Below are 15669 nucleotides of genomic sequence, written 5' to 3' on the forward strand. Positions count from 1 at the left end.
TTTTCGTCCTCACTGTCAACACGGGTGGTACCAGGGGATTGGAGAGTGGCGAATGTCATGCCCCTGTTCAAAAAAGGGAATAGAGATAACCCTGGAAATTACAGGCCAGTTAGTCTTACTTCGGTGGTAGGCAAAGTATGGAAAGGGTACTGAGGGATAGGATTTCTGAGCATCTGGAAAGACACTGCTTGATTAGGGATAGTCAGAACAGATTTGTGAGGGGTAGTGTCTTGCCTCACAAGTCTTATTGAATTCTTTGAGGAGGTGACCAAGCATGTGGATGAAGGTAAAGCAGTGGATGTGGTGTACATGGATTTTAGTACGGCATTTGATAAGGTTCCCCATGGTAGGCTTATGCAGAAAGTAAGGAGGCATGGGTTACTGGGAAATTTGGCCAGTTGGATAACGGACTGACTAACCGATAGAAGTCAGAGAGTGGTGGTGGATGGCAAATATTCAGCCTGGAGCCCAGTTACCGGCGGCGTACTGCAGGGATCAGTTCTGGGTCCTCTGCTGTTTGTGATTTTCATTAATCACTTGGATGAGGGAGTTGAAGGATGGGTCAGTAAATGTGCAGATGATACGAAGATGGTGAAGTTGTGGATAGTGAGGAGGGCTGTTGTCGACTGCAAAGAGACATAGATAGGATGCAGAGCTAGGCTGAGAAGTGGCAGATGGAGTTTAACCCTGAAAAGTGTGAGTTTGTCCATTTTTGGAAGGACAAATATGAATGCGGAATACAGGGTTAACGGTAGGGTTCTTGGCAATGTGGAGGAGCAGAGATCTTAGGGTCTATGTTCATAGATCTTTGAAAGTTGCCACTCAAGTGGATAGAGCTGTGAAGAAGGCCTATGGTGTGCTAGCGTTCATTAGCAGAGGGATTGAATTTAAGAGCCGTGAGGTGATGATGCAGCTGTACAAAACTTTGGTAAGGCCACATTTGGAGTACTGTGTGCAGTTCTGGTCGCCTCATTTTAGGAAGGATGTGGAAGCTTTGGAAAAGGTGCAAAGGAGATTTACCAGGATGTTACCTGATATGGAGAGTAGGTCTTACGAGGAAAGGTTGAGGGTGCTAGGCCTTTTCTCATTAGAACGGAGAAGGATGAGGGGCGACTTGATAGAGGTTTATAAGATGATCAGGGGAATAGATACAGTAGGCAGTCAGAGACTTTTTCCCTGGGTAGAACAAACCATTACAAAGGACATAAATTTAAGGTGAATGGTGGAAGATATAGGGGGGATGTCAGAGGTAGGTTCTTTAACCAGAGAGTAGTGGGGTCATGGAATGCACTGCCTGTGGAAGTAGTTGAGTCGGAAACAATCGGGACCTTCAAGCAGCTATTGGATAGGTACATGGATTACGGTAGAATGATGGGGTGCAGTTTAATTTGTTCTTAATCTAGGCCAAAAGTTTGGCACAACATAGTGGGCCGAAGGGCCTGTTCTGTGCTGTATTTTTCTATGTTCTATGAATGCCCTTGACTGCTGAAGTGTTCCCCGACTGGAACGGAACATTCCTGCCTGATGATTGTCACGTGATGCCCGTTCATCTGTTGTCTCAGCATCTGCATGGTCTTGCCAATGTACCATGCTTCGGGACATCCTTTCCTGCAGTGTCCAACACCGGCATCTCCACATCCTGGTTGGTGTTGACCTCGAGTGTTTTTGGAGCTGCACATTTCCTGGCAAATGGAGAGTATTCTATCACACTGACTTGTGCCTCGTAGATGGTGGGCAGCTTTGGAGAGTCAGGAGGTGGTTACTCACCATAATATTTCTAGCCAGAGTTGCGCTTATAGCCACATGTATATGCATAGTCCAGTTCAGTTTCTTGTCAATGCTAACTCCCAGGATGTTAATAGTGGGAGATTCAGCAATGATAATGCCATTGAATGTCAAGGGACGATGGCTAGAATCTCTCTTGTTGGAGATGGCTTATGTCTGGAATTTGCATGGATATTGTCCAGATCTTGTTGGACATGGATTGCTTCAGTATCTAAGGAGTCACAAATGGTGAAGATTATGCATCTTCAGTGAACGTTCCCACTTCTGACCTTATGATGGATGGAAGGTTATTGATGCAGCATCTTAAGATAGTTGGGCCTTGGACTCTACACTGAGTAATGTCTGCAATGATGTCCTGGAACGGAGATGATTTGACCTCCAGCCAGCAGAACCATCTTCCTATGCCAGCTGTGACCCCAAGCAGCGATGGGTTTGCCCGATTCCCATTTTCACTAGGGATCCTTCATGTCACACTCGGCCAAGTGCTATCAAGGCAGTCATTCTCTCCACACCTGTGGAATTGAGCTCCTTTGCCATTTTGAATGTTGTAATGAGGTCAGGAACTGAGTGACCCTGCCGTAACCAAAACTGAGCTCAGCAAGTGCTGCTTGATAACATTGTTGATGACCCCTTCTGACATTTTACGGGTGAAGAGTTGACTGTTGGCATGGCACTTAGCCGGATTGGATTTGTCCTGCTTTGTGTGAACAGGACATAGCTGTGCAATTTTTCACATTTCTGGGTAGATGCCAGTACTATTGCCAGAATGCTGTCAAGGTCCACTGCCTTTGTAGTTTCCAGTTCCTTCAACTGTTTATTGATATCACGTGGGGTGAATTGAATTTGCTGAAAGCTGGCATCTGTAATGCTGGGGACCTCCGGTGGAGGACGAGATGCATCATACACTCGGCACTTCTGGCTGGCTGCACATGCTTCAACGTTATCTTTTGCACTTATGTGCTGGGCTCTCCAGCATCGAGAATAGGGACATTTGTGGAGCCTGCTCCTCCAGCTAGTTGTTTAATTGTCCACCATCATTCCATGATTTGATCTGGTAGGACTACAGATCTTAGATCTGATCCATTGGTTGTACAATGGCTTAGCTCTATCTGTTACATGCTGCTTATGCCGCATAGCTTTAGTAGGTTGGCACCCCATTTTTAGGTATGCCTGAGGGGCAACACGGTGGCACAGTGCCCTGCAGCCTCATGGTGCCGAGTCCCAGGTTCGATCCCGGCTCTAGGTCACTGTCCGTGTGGAGTTTGCACATTCTCCCCCGTTTGCGTGATTTTCGCCCCACAACCAAAAGATGTGCAGGCTAGATGGATTGCCACGCTAAATTCCCCCTTAATTGGAAAAAATTAATTGGGTACTCTAAATTTATTTTTTCAAGTTATTTTTAGGTATGCCTGGTTTTGCTCCTGACATGTCCTCCTGCACTATTCATTGAACAATGGTTCATCCTAAAGTTTGGTGGTAATGTTAGAGTGGGAGTTATGCTGGACCATGAGGTTACAGGTTGTGGTTGAGTACAATTCTGCAGTTGATGGTCCACAGTGCTACATATTTGCCCAGTTTTGACTTGCTAGATCAGTTTGAAGTCTATCCCATTTAGTACAGTGAGAGTGCCACACAACACGATTGAGGGTATCCATTAGTCTCTAAAAGGACTGTGCAGTGGTCACTCCTACTGATAAGGCCATGGACAGATGCATCTGCGGCAGGCAGGTTGGTGAGGATGAGGTCCAGTATATCTTGACCTCTTGTTGGTTCCCTCACAACCTACTGCAGTCCCAGTCTAGTAGCTATGTCCTTTAAGACCTAGCCAGCTCGGTCTGTGGTAGTGCTACCAAGCCACTCTTGGTGATAGACATTGAAGTGCTGCACCCAGGGTACATTCTGCAACCATGCCACCCTCAGTGCTTCCTCCAAGTGGTGCTCAACATGGATGAGTACTGATTCATCAGCTGAGGGGGTGGGGACAAGGGTACGTGGTAATCAGCAAGAGGTGATATCGCCACCAACCAGGGAGTTGGTGGCGATATCTAGGACACTATCTGTGCGGGATGATTCCATGAGTATGACTATGTCAGGCTCTTGCTTGGGGAAACTCCAATTTTGGCACAAGCCTCCAGGTGTTGATAATGAGGACTTTGCAGAGTCGACAGGCTGGGTTTTCCATTGTCATTTCTAGTGCCTAGGTAGATGCCAGGTGGTTTGACAGGTTTGATTCCCTTTTTATTGACTTTGTAGTAGTTTAATACAACTGAGTGGCTTGCTAGATCGTTACAGTGGCAAGTTAAGAGTCAACCACATTGTAATCACCCGAGTCCCTCAGGACATTTGTGAATCAGGTGGGTTTTTACAACAACATCACCATCATTAGACTTTTAACTCCAGCTTTTAAAAACATTTTATTTTATAACTGAATTTGAATTCCACCATCTGCTGTGGTAGAATTCAAACCCAGGATTGCTAGTCCAATGACAATACCATTACGCCATTGCCTCTCTATGGATGAGTACTGGTAGAGAGATGCCAAATTCCATGGTAGCCCACCGGAGAAAGAGGATGATGGTGGGGTAGGGAACATCGGGAAAGATAGGTTGAAAATGAACAGAAAGGATTTTGAGATTCAATAAAAGACAATCACTGCAGTATGCACAGTATCTGAAAACCCAGTATTTGTTTGGGGAATTGCATGCTTTCTGAATCTATTTGTTTTCACAATGACATCATTGAACATCTTTTGGGAAACTAGTTCAGCTCCCTGCACAGGCAGAGCCATGCCAAGAAGTCTCTCTATCAGCATACTCCTACGGAGGCAATGTTTGAGGAAAACACGCCACAGGCTCAATGTGGATATATAAAATCTTGAAAATTGAACAAATTACAAACTGGGTGGCAGAGTCAGGCTGTCACTGTGACAACTACAGAGTTTGTAAATAAGTTTGTAAATTACTTTGGCTAAAAGCCAACAACACCAATGATAACAGTTACAGCAGCACTTGTGTGTAGTCTGTGTGTGTGTAGTATGAAGTGTAGTGTGTGTGCGCATGTGTGTAGTGCGCGCACACATGTGCATGCAATTCATTCATTAGCTGCGCTTATACAGTACAACTTTAAAAAGGTTGCACTTCCCAGGTACACAAAAACTTAACAATTGGCAGACATCAACTGATTGTGAATGCAAGTTGGGTGCAGAACATCAGCCCGGATTTTGATTAGGATTTCATCGCAGTGATTAACTAAGGGTCACAGGCCACAACAATCAACATTTCAAAGAGCAGAAGCATAGATTAGATTAATTTAAGTATTGGTTAAATGACACTAAGCTCAAGTTTTAACTTCAAATTAGATTGCAACCAAGGTGGTCAGCCAATATGTTATTACAAGCCCATAAACCAATCTGTTATTATAATCCTAAAATTTAAAGTAAAATAATACAGAGGGTATTATATAATAAGGTAGGGTAAAGTAGTAGCATGGATAGAGGATTGGTTAATTAATAGAAAGCAAAGAGTTGGGATAAATGGGTGTTTCTCTGGTTGGCAATCAGTAGCTAGTGGTGTCCCTCAGGGATCCGTGTTGGGCCCACAATTGTTCACAATTTACATAGATGATTTGGAGTTGGGGACCAAGGGCAATGTTTCCAAGTTTGCAGATGACACTAAGATGAGTGGTAAAGCGAAAAGTGCAGAGGATACTGGAAGTCTGCAGAGGGATTTGGATAGGTTAAGTGAATGGGCTAGGGTCTGGCAGATGGAATACAATGTTGACAAATGTGAGGTTATCCATTTTGGTAGGAATAACAGCAAACGGGATTATTATTTAAACGATAAAATATTAAAGCATGCCGCTGTTCAGAGAGACTTGGGTGTGCTAGTGCACGAGTCACAGAAGGTTGGTTTACAAGTGCAACAGGTGATTAAGAAGGCAAATGGAATTTTGTCCTTCATTGCTAGAGGGATGGAGTTTAAGACTAGGGAGGTTATGTTGCAATTGTATAAGGTGTTAGTGAGGCCACACCTGGAGTATTGTGTTTAGTTTTGGTCTCCTTACTTGAGAAAGGACGTACTGGCGCTGGAGGGTGTGCAGAGGAGATTCACTAGGTTAATCCCAGAGCTGAAGGGGTTGGATTATGAGGAGAGGTTGAGTAGACTGGGACTGTACTCATTGGAATTTAGAAGGATGAGGGGGGATCTTATAGAAACATTTAAAATTATGAAGGGAATAGATAGGATAGATGCGGGCAGGTTGTTTCCACTGGCGGGTGACAGCAGAACTAGGGGGCATAGCCTCAAAATAAGGGGAAGTAGATTTAGGACTGAGTTTAGGAGGAACTTCTTCACCCAAAGGGTTGTGAATCTATGGAATTCCTTGCCCAGTGAAGCAGTTGAGGCTCCTTCATTACATGTTTTTAAGGTAAAGATAGATAGTTTTTTGAAGAATAAAGGGATTAAGGGTTATGGTGTTCGGGCCGGAAAGTGGAGCTGAGTCCACAAAAGATCAGCCATGATCTAATTGAATGGCGGAGCAGGCTCGAGGGGCCAGATGGCCTACTCCTGCTCCTAGTTCTTATGTTCTTAATACAGATGCAGGAAATTTGAAATAAAAACAGAAAATGCTGAAAGTAAATACTGAGTCGGTTAGGTAGCATCTGTGGAGCAATAGAGTTAACATTTCAGGTAAATGACCTTTCATCAGTTTGCCGGGATCTGCTGGCGGAGCTGGTAAATCAGCCGTGCAGACACTCGCCATGGCTGGGCTCTCTTGCTGGACATTGAGAGTCACTGGGAAGGTTGGGTCCGGTTTGGCAGCGGTGGAGCCGCAGCCCCGGCAGTACATTACAGGGAGAGGCCAGTGGAAGCTGTGCTGATTGGGAAGTGGAATGAGACCTGTGCGACGTGGCAACAGGCCAGCCTGGCTGGGACTGGGCTGGGCAGCAGTAGCGAAGAGATCGGAGAGCTGATTGAGCATTTTTCCAAATCCATGCCAAGGAGGCAAACTGCAAGGGAATCTGACCAGCTTTACTTTTCCCTGACTGACATCAAGCACAAATCAGGTGAGGGAGTATAATGAGGAGGGGGAAAATACCCCCTACTTTATCGCAGGCTTCTGGAAAAGGACCCGAAGCAGTGTGGGTCATACCACCAGATATAGCTGTTGGATGTTGATACCAAGCTATTGGCGAAGGTGTTTGCATTGCGGATCGATGACTGCGTGCCAGGATTGAATGAGGAGGATCAGACTAGTTGTGTGAAAGGAAGGCAGTTCTAGGTAAATGTGCGGAGGTTACTTAATGTGATTATGATGCGCGCACACAAAACTTATTCCAGTTCTGATCGAAAGTCATTTACCTGAAGTGTTAACTCTATTGTTTCCTGTGGAGGCACGAGCCTGAACGCACTGGTAACGGCGCCGTTGCCGCTCCCTCCAACGAGGTACACTACGAGCCTGGTGGTGGCGGTTACCCTCAAGATTTGAGGGCAGTGGAGGCGACACAGGGGGGAAGTGGGGGGCTCAGTGGAGGCCCCGCTGTGAAGGAACCACCGGTTTGTCCCAGGGAACATTGATGGCGGGTTCCTGGGGCGGCACAGGGCAGGCATTAGGACGTTGGGAGACCTGTTCATTGACGGCAGGTCCGCGAGCCTGGGTGAGCTGGAGAAGTTTGAGCTCCCCCCGGGGAATATGTTCAGGTACCTTCAGGTCAAGGCGTTTGCTAGGCGGCAGGTGGAGGAGTTCCCTTTGCTGCCCCCGCGGTGGGTAAGGGATAGGGTGCTTTCGGGGGTGTGGGTCGGGGATGGGAAGGTATCGGACATCTACCAGGTGATCCAGGAGGTGGAGGAGGTGTCGGTAGAGGAGCTGAAGGCTAAGTGGGAAGTGGAGCTGGGAGAGCAGATTGAGGAGGGGGCATGGGCGAACGCCCTGGAGAGGGTGAACTCGTCCTCTTCATGTGCGAGGCTTAGCCTCATCCAGTTCAAGGTACTGCACAGGGCCCATATGTCCGGGACGAGGATGAGCAGGGTTTTTGGGGGTGAGGACAGGTGCATTAGGTGTTCAGGGAGCCCAGCGAACCATGCCCATATGTTTTGGGCATGCCCCGGCTCTGGGGGAATTCTGGCAGGGGGTGGCGAGGACGGTGTCGAGGGTGGTAGGGTCCAGGGTCAAGCCAGGCTGGGGACTCGCGATATTTGGAGTTGGGGTGGAGCAGGGAGTGCAGGAGGCGAAAGAGGCCGGTGTTTTGGCCTTTGCGTCCCTAGTAGCCCGGCGGAGGATCTTGTTGCAATGGAAAGATGCGAGACCCCCAAGCGTGGAGACCTGGATCAATGACATGGCGGGATTAATTAAGCTGGAGAAGGTCAAATTCGCCCTGAGGGGGTCGGTACAAGGGTTCTTTAGGCGGTGGCAGCCTTTCCTCGACTTTCTGGCTCAACGATAGGGAACTAGGTCAGCCGAAGCAGCAACCCGGGGGGGGGGGGGGGGGGGGGGGGGCATTGTTTATGTTAATTTAACATATTTTTAATTTATTTTGTTGTTTATTGTGTGGGGGGGGGGGGGGTTCGTTATATGCGTTGGTACGGGTCCGGGGGGGGGGGGTGTTTATTATTGTTCTGTTGTTATACATTTTTCAATTTATTTTTTTTAAAACTCTATTGCTCCACAAACGCTACCTATCCGACTCAGTATTTACATTCAGCATTTTCTGTTTATTTCAAATTTCCAGCATCTGTACTATTTTATTTTTAGTATAGGATTATAATAACAGATTGGTTTATAGGATTATAATAACATATTGGCCTACTATCTTGGTTGCAATTTAATTTTAAGTTAAAACTTGAGCTTAGTGTCATTTAACCAATACTTAATTTATCTAATCTCTGCTTCTGCTCTTTGAGATGTTGATTGCCGTGGCCTGTGACCTTTAATTAATCACTGTCCTCAAGTCATTTTTCAGGAAAGTCAATGGGTTAATCTTGGGGTTTGTGTGGGCGGCGAAGAAGGCCCCACAGGTGGCATAGGGGTTTCTGAAAGGGCGGGGGGAGGCTGGCATTGACGAATTTTATAAATTATTGGGCTGCAAACATTGCTATGTTGAGGAAATGGGCCACGGAGGAGATGTCAGTTTGGGGACGGGTGGAGGCGACATCATGTAGGTGGGCGGGCTTGAGGGCTATGTTGTTGGTGCTTCTGCCATTCTCGCCAGCCAGGTATTCCATCAGCTTTGAGGGGACAGTGTAGGCAGCACTTGGGGTTATAGGGCATGTCATTGTGGGCACCTTAAGCCATAGATTTGTGCTGGCAAGATTGGATGTGAGGTTCCGGGGGTGGCAGCAGGTGGCGATTGAGTACTTCAGGGACTTGTTCATAGAGGGCAAATTTGTAGGGCTGGAGGAGTTTGAGGAATTTTATGAGTTGCCAAAGGGTATGATTTTAGGTACCTGCAGGTTTGGATTTTGAGAGGAGAGAGGTGCCGGCCTTCCAGGGTTACTGCCTCCGATGCTGCAAGATAGACCTCCGTCGGAGGACAAGGGGAAGGTATTGGATATTTACAAGTAATGGAGAGTGATGGCACACTGGTGGAGGATATTAAGTGCATATGGATGAAAGAGTTGGGAGAGGAAGAGGGGACATGGGCTGAGGCCTTGCGGAAAGTGAATGTGTCTTTGTCGTGCGTGAGGTTAAGCCTCATCCAGTTTCAAGTGGCGCATAGGGCCCACATGACGGTGGCGAGGATGAGCAGGTTTTTTTTAAGGGGGTGGAGGATAGGTGTGGGGATGCATGGGGGGTCCTGCAAATCACGTCCATATATCTGGGCCAAGATTGAAGGGGTTCTGACAGAGGTTCTCGGATGTGATGTCCGAGGTTCTGGGTGTGGCAGTGACCTCGAGTCTGGAGGTGGCGATATTTGGTGTGTTGGAAGACCTGGAGTTCAGAGGGTGGGGAGAGAGGCTGTTCATGTTGGCCTTTGCCTCCCTGACAGCCCCGAGACGGATTATGTTATGATGACGGGACTCGGAGCCGGCAAAGGCAGGGGTTGGGGTAAGCGACCTGGCAGAATTGTTGAGGTTGGAGAAGATCAAGTTTGCTCTGCAGATTTGTAGAAGGGTTCACTTGGAGGTTGAGGGAGGGGTTGGTGTCAGGGGGGGGCTGGAGGGTTGGGGTTGTTAGTTGGGGTGATGCGATATTCTTCTGATACTCGTTGAGTGTTCTTTTGATATTTTGTATATTTATATTTTTGTTGAAAAGCTTTGAATAAAAATATATTTTTAAAAAACGTTTTTTAAAAAAATAATTTTTATTCAAATTTTCAACAAGTTTTAAATAACAACAGAAGAAAAAGAGAGATAACAGTAACCCCCCCCCAATACAAAAGCAATAACTTAACAAAAATAATTAACATGAGAACGAACACACATACCCACTAAAGGAAAAGACGAACCCATTCCTTCCCCACCCCCCCCCCAGGTTGCTGCTGAAAATGACCATCCTCTAATGCTCCGCCAGAAAGTCTAGGAATGGTTGCCACCGCCAGAAAAACTTTTTTAAGAAACTTTAACGATAGTGCAACCATTTTGAAATTTTAAACAGCTCACTTCAAATTTGAATAGCTGGAATCCTTGTTACGCTCCCAGGGATTCCACCTGGAACCAAATATACTATTTTTAACAAGTTTGTAGGTTTTTATAGCAACACAAACAGATGGTACTTTCAGGCACTGGCCCTGCAACAAACTCATTTGCATATTTTAAGTGGTTTAAATCCAAGACTAGCAACAGCCATCTCCCTCACACACACACACACACACACAGAGCTCCAGCATCTTCTGCAGATGTGAATAACTGTTTCAATGTTACAAAGCTTACGAGTAAACTTATCTGCTGTTATTCATAGTGGATGATACTGCTAGGACAGATAAAGTACCTCTTTTGCTCAATACCCAATACTAATAGTGCTTTACATTGTGACTGGCAAGTGCTGAGTCACACGGCTGATATCAACACCAGAAGGCTGGCTGCTGAGAGGATCTTTCTTCTTCGAAAACCTCCTGAAGTTATCTCTGGGAATATGGCTACCTGCACAACATCTGTGCATTATCCCCAGTTCCTCACCAAAGACGATATAAATAAGAGCTAAGATGTGAACTCTGCAGTTCTCAAGTTCTGCTCGGAGCTCATTCCTCTTGCATTGCAAAATATCTAGAGAAAATAAAACTGTGACATTTAAGATCCCTCAAGCAACTATTTTGTAGCTTTTTAGATATCATCAGCACTGATTTAACAGCATTTAAATAAAAACAATTTTGGTTTCATCTTCACCAAAATATTAATTGCAGAAGAGGGGGAGTGTGCTCTACTGTGAGTACAGGGTGTAGCAGTTACGCATTCCGAATAGAAAACAATATTGGCATTCAAATAAACTCAATAACAAGGACAGAGACAACTGAAGATGATGGGGTGAAGTACTTTATCTTCCTCTAATGGTTGCAGTGGACCAATAAAATGAATTTGGATAGTTTCAACAGTCCCAGTGGATAGGAGCCCAAAGGATAAAATCACTTAAAATTTGGGACTAATAACCTTACTAAAAACTAACAAGCTTTCTTGCTGCGAGAAATTCTAATGACAGGAGATAGTAGGAGCTGATAATAATAGCTTACTGTCACAAGTAGGCTTCAATTTACACTTGCATTTTGCAATGTACAACTTGCATTTACACAGCAGCTTTCACACCTTCAGGATGCACAAAAGCACATCATACCTCACTGCATTGAAGGAGGTCCTGTGGAACAGGGCTAGTGTCACAGCCTCTGAGACAGAAGTCCCAGGTTCAAATCCCACTCCTCTAATTGATGGTCAAGGAAGGTGCATGCACTATACGGCCAACAGCAGACATCACTTCTCGGCCTTTTGGCTAAGATGAGCGTGAGGTAAGGTGAAATGCCTGGATCTGGTAAGTCTCTCTTGTGGGGACCATGAATTGGATTCAATTCGAATTGGTTTCTGGAGCAAGCAAGGAGCTGGATTAGGGGTTTGCCCCTGTCCACAAACTGAGCTCTGGCTTTCTAACTCTGATAAAATAATTTTAAAAAAGCAGCAGACATTATGAGTAGGAGAAATCAGAATAGACTTCACAATAAGTGAAGTATGCTTTCCTGAAATATGTAACCCACATGAAAACTTGACTACTATCCTGGTGGAAAAAGTGTTCCAAATGAACCCATCAACAATCTTGTATAAAGATAATAATCCTTCATTGCAGAATGCTGCCCCAATAGAACAGGCATCACTAATAATATGAAAGGCATCTAACAGAAAAACATCATACTGCAATTACAAAGTTACTGGGTTCCTCCTGGCCACACTTATCTATAAGAGACAATAAATTCTCCCCAGAGCCAACCCCAGCCCAGCAACAAAAACTTATTTGAATATTTTGGCTTGCCATAAATTTCCAGGGTTTGAAAGCTGTTTGCTGTTGCACTATTTCTGAATAAAAATGTGCTGCGTATGCAGCTTTTGTTATCTCTCCATTCAAAATCACCGAGATACACATTAACAAGCTCAACGCGAGCAGCTACAACTCTGTCCTACCCAGTCACTCATTGTTATAATTAGTTGTGGTATAAGATGATTTTGCAAACAGAAAATTGTTTGAAGCTGCACTGTAAAAGACCTGGGATAACATAGAACATAGAACAGTACAGAACAGGCCCTTCGGCCCTCAATGTTGTGCCGAACCATGATCACCCTACTCAAACCCACTTATCCACCCTATACCCGTAACCCAACAACCCCCCCCTTAACCTTACATTTATTAGGACACTATGGGCAATTTAGCATGGCCAATCCACCTAACCCGCACATCTTTGGACTGTGGGAGGAAACCGGAGCACCCGGAGGAAACCCACGCACACAGGGGGAGGACGTGCAGACTCCACACAGACAGTGACCCAGCCGGGAATCAAACCTGGGACCCTGGAGCTGTGAAGCATTTATGCTAACCACCATGTCACCATGGATAACTTAGCGAACTGTGAATAGAGAACAGTAAGAATTCTTACAACACCAGGTTAAACTCCAACAGGTTTGTTTCGAATCACTAGCTTTCGGAGCACCGCTCCTTCTTAAGGTGAATGAAGAGGTAGGTTCCAGAAACATATAGTCGCCTTCAGAATAGCAACCACACAACCCTGCCATGGCAATCGACGTGCCAGATTATCGACATGGGTACCATTATTACACATGAGAACACCACCCACCAGGTACGCGGTACATACTCGTGCGACTCGGCCAACATTGTCTACCGCATGCGCTGCAGGAAAAGATGCCCCGAAGCGTGGTACATTGGCGAGACCATGCAGACGCTGCGTCAACGGATGAACGGACATCGCGTGACAATCGCCAGGCAGGAATGTTCCCTTCCAGTCGGGGAACACTTCAAAAGTCAAGGGCATTCAGCCTCTGATCTTCAGCTAAGCGTTCTCCAAGGCGACCTTCAGGATGCGCGACAACGCAGAATCGCAGAGCAGAAACTTATAGCCAAGTTCCGCACACACGAGTACAGCCTCAACTGGGATTTTGGATTCACGACGCATTACATTCACCCCCCACCATCTGGCCTGGGCTTGTGAAATTCTACCAATGTCTTGGCTTGAGACAATTCACACCTCTTTAACCTGTGATTATCCCTCTCTCCAGTTGCTCAGTTTGGACCTGTAAAGACTTAATTACCTGCAAAGACTCGCATTCAAAGTATCGTATTGCATCTTTGACTTTGTCTATATATGTATGTTTCTGGAACCTACCCCTTCATTCACCTGAGGAAGGAGCGGTGCTCCGAATGCTAGTGATTCGAAACAAACCTGTTGGACTTTTAACCTGGTGTTGTAAGACTTCTTACTGTGCTCACCTCGGTCCAATGCCGGCATCACATCGTGAATAGAGAAAGGTAGATTGAGGGAGATGTCACATTGAGAACCTCCCTTGCCCCAGTTCTTACTCAGCAAATAGGTACTTCCTTCCATATGCGGTCATTCAGCTTTAAAGTTTTGTTTGCTGTGCAGCAACCTTCAGATCAGACTTACCAAACATGATCGTATGATTTTACCCCAAAGCTAGTTGTTTTGAATAACAAGCTTAAGAGCACACACAAAAATACATTCTTGAACCCCAAATCTAGCTTTATGCAGTGTGCATGTCTAAATGCCTTTGCTAATTTTATGCAGGGCAATGCCCGACTTACATCTTGCATACTCGATGGGACAATTCTATTTCATTCAATGCTCTAAAGACAGTGTTTCTTTATGTATATTAAATCTGACAGCTATCTCCTACTTCTGATAACTTCATCCATCAATCACCCTTACTTGACTCCTTCGTCATTACTATCTGTGATCTCAAATAGATTTTAGATTAAAGTTGCCGCCAAAGCTCTTGGCTTCATTTTTTTTCTGTCAATCATATCTTTTCTGAACAATTCAGGTCAAATTTTATCCAATACTTTTATCACTGACAACAGCCTTCTCACTCCTGGACAGGAAACGAGAAAAGGTTTGTCTGATACGCTACTTGCATTCTTACCTCTCATCTCCCTCAATAACAATAATCTCCCCATCTTCATATGCATCCCGAAAGACGTGCTTGTTGTGAATTGGACATTCTGAATTCTCCCTCAGTGTACCTGAACAGGCGCCTGAGTGTGGCGGCTCGGGGATTTTCACAGTAACTTCATTGCAGTGTGAATATAAGCCTACTTGTGACACAAATAAAGATTACATCCTCTGAACTTGTTGCTCATTCATTATTCTACATGTTTAACTTCCATCGGCCTCCTTATCATACTGATATTACATCACACTGTCTTCAATTCCTTGACGTTTCAAGCTGTGGCCCTCCCACCTGTTTTTTTCATACAATTCAGATGGACACCATCTAATCAACAATTCCTGCTTTACATTATATTTACTTTGCCCAATATCAATGGCGATATCAACAGTTCAGTTTTCTTCAATTCATAATACACACGTTTACACATATTATAGAGAATGAGTGGGTAGCATTTTACAAGTTCCGGACGTGCCACTCATCAGAATCACATGCCATTAGAACTGCATTTGCTGATGGTGCCATAAGCAAGGCAACTTCAAGACAAAACTTTTTTGCATTGCCTCCAGGGGGGAAATCTCAAGAGTATTGGGGAAGAGTTTAGTTTAGCAACGTTCAATTGATTCCACTGACAAAGTTTATTCAGTGAGGTTTAGTAAAGCATTAACCATATTAAACAGATGCATGGGATAAATGTAGGTTACTTTAAGGTATATAGGTTAGAATTAAGGTATATCAGGTTAGAATCAAAGTACATAACCACAAAAGTGTAAAATCAATTTCAAATAGTAGAAGTAATCATTTCACTCAGGAATGCTTGGAATAATCAGCCAGACAACATAGAATTAACGGCATTAGGCGAGCTCAAAATGCAGTTAGATATTTCAGTTCTTTGTCCAAATATCCTTTCCTACACCCTAAATGTTATTACAATTGATCAATTACTGAAAATATACACATTCAAGTATATATAAATGGAATCAAATATTATTTAAATATTTTATATCTCCTAACTGACATGAGTGACTCTGGATTATACAGATGCTCTGTACATCATGAATTTCAATGGCTTTTATTGGGAGCAAGCTTTAAAAAGTTCAATTTGGTGCGTCACCAGTTCAATGAGTAATTTATTACTCAACATCCAGTAACAGTTGGATTTGCAGGGTTATTTACAGGTTATATGTTCCACAGTATAACAAACTATTTGCCTTACTTGGACTCTAAAGGTTAAAACAAACTGTTATAACTTGCACAATGTGAATTAGTGAGATAA

At 44.7% G+C, this 15669-nt stretch overlaps 1 protein-coding gene across 2 annotated transcripts in view; it reads right to left on the minus strand.

The window, feature by feature from the left end:
- Positions 1-15669, minus strand: part of spty2d1 (SPT2 chromatin protein domain containing 1) — a 53810-nt gene that overhangs the window by 34578 nt on the left and 3563 nt on the right. The window contains exon 1 of one of the 2 annotated variants that reach the window (XM_038807660.1): positions 14370-14562. The exons of the other annotated variant lie outside the window; for it this stretch is intronic. The gene's annotated coding sequence lies outside the window, so the exon portion shown is untranslated. Of the gene's footprint in view, positions 1-14369; positions 14563-15669 lie in introns of those variants that run through there. 2 annotated transcript variants of the gene reach the window in all.

Source organism: Scyliorhinus canicula, chromosome 9 (genome assembly GCF_902713615.1).
Source record: "Scyliorhinus canicula chromosome 9, sScyCan1.1, whole genome shotgun sequence".
Classification (NCBI taxonomy): domain Eukaryota; kingdom Metazoa; phylum Chordata; class Chondrichthyes; order Carcharhiniformes; family Scyliorhinidae; genus Scyliorhinus; species Scyliorhinus canicula.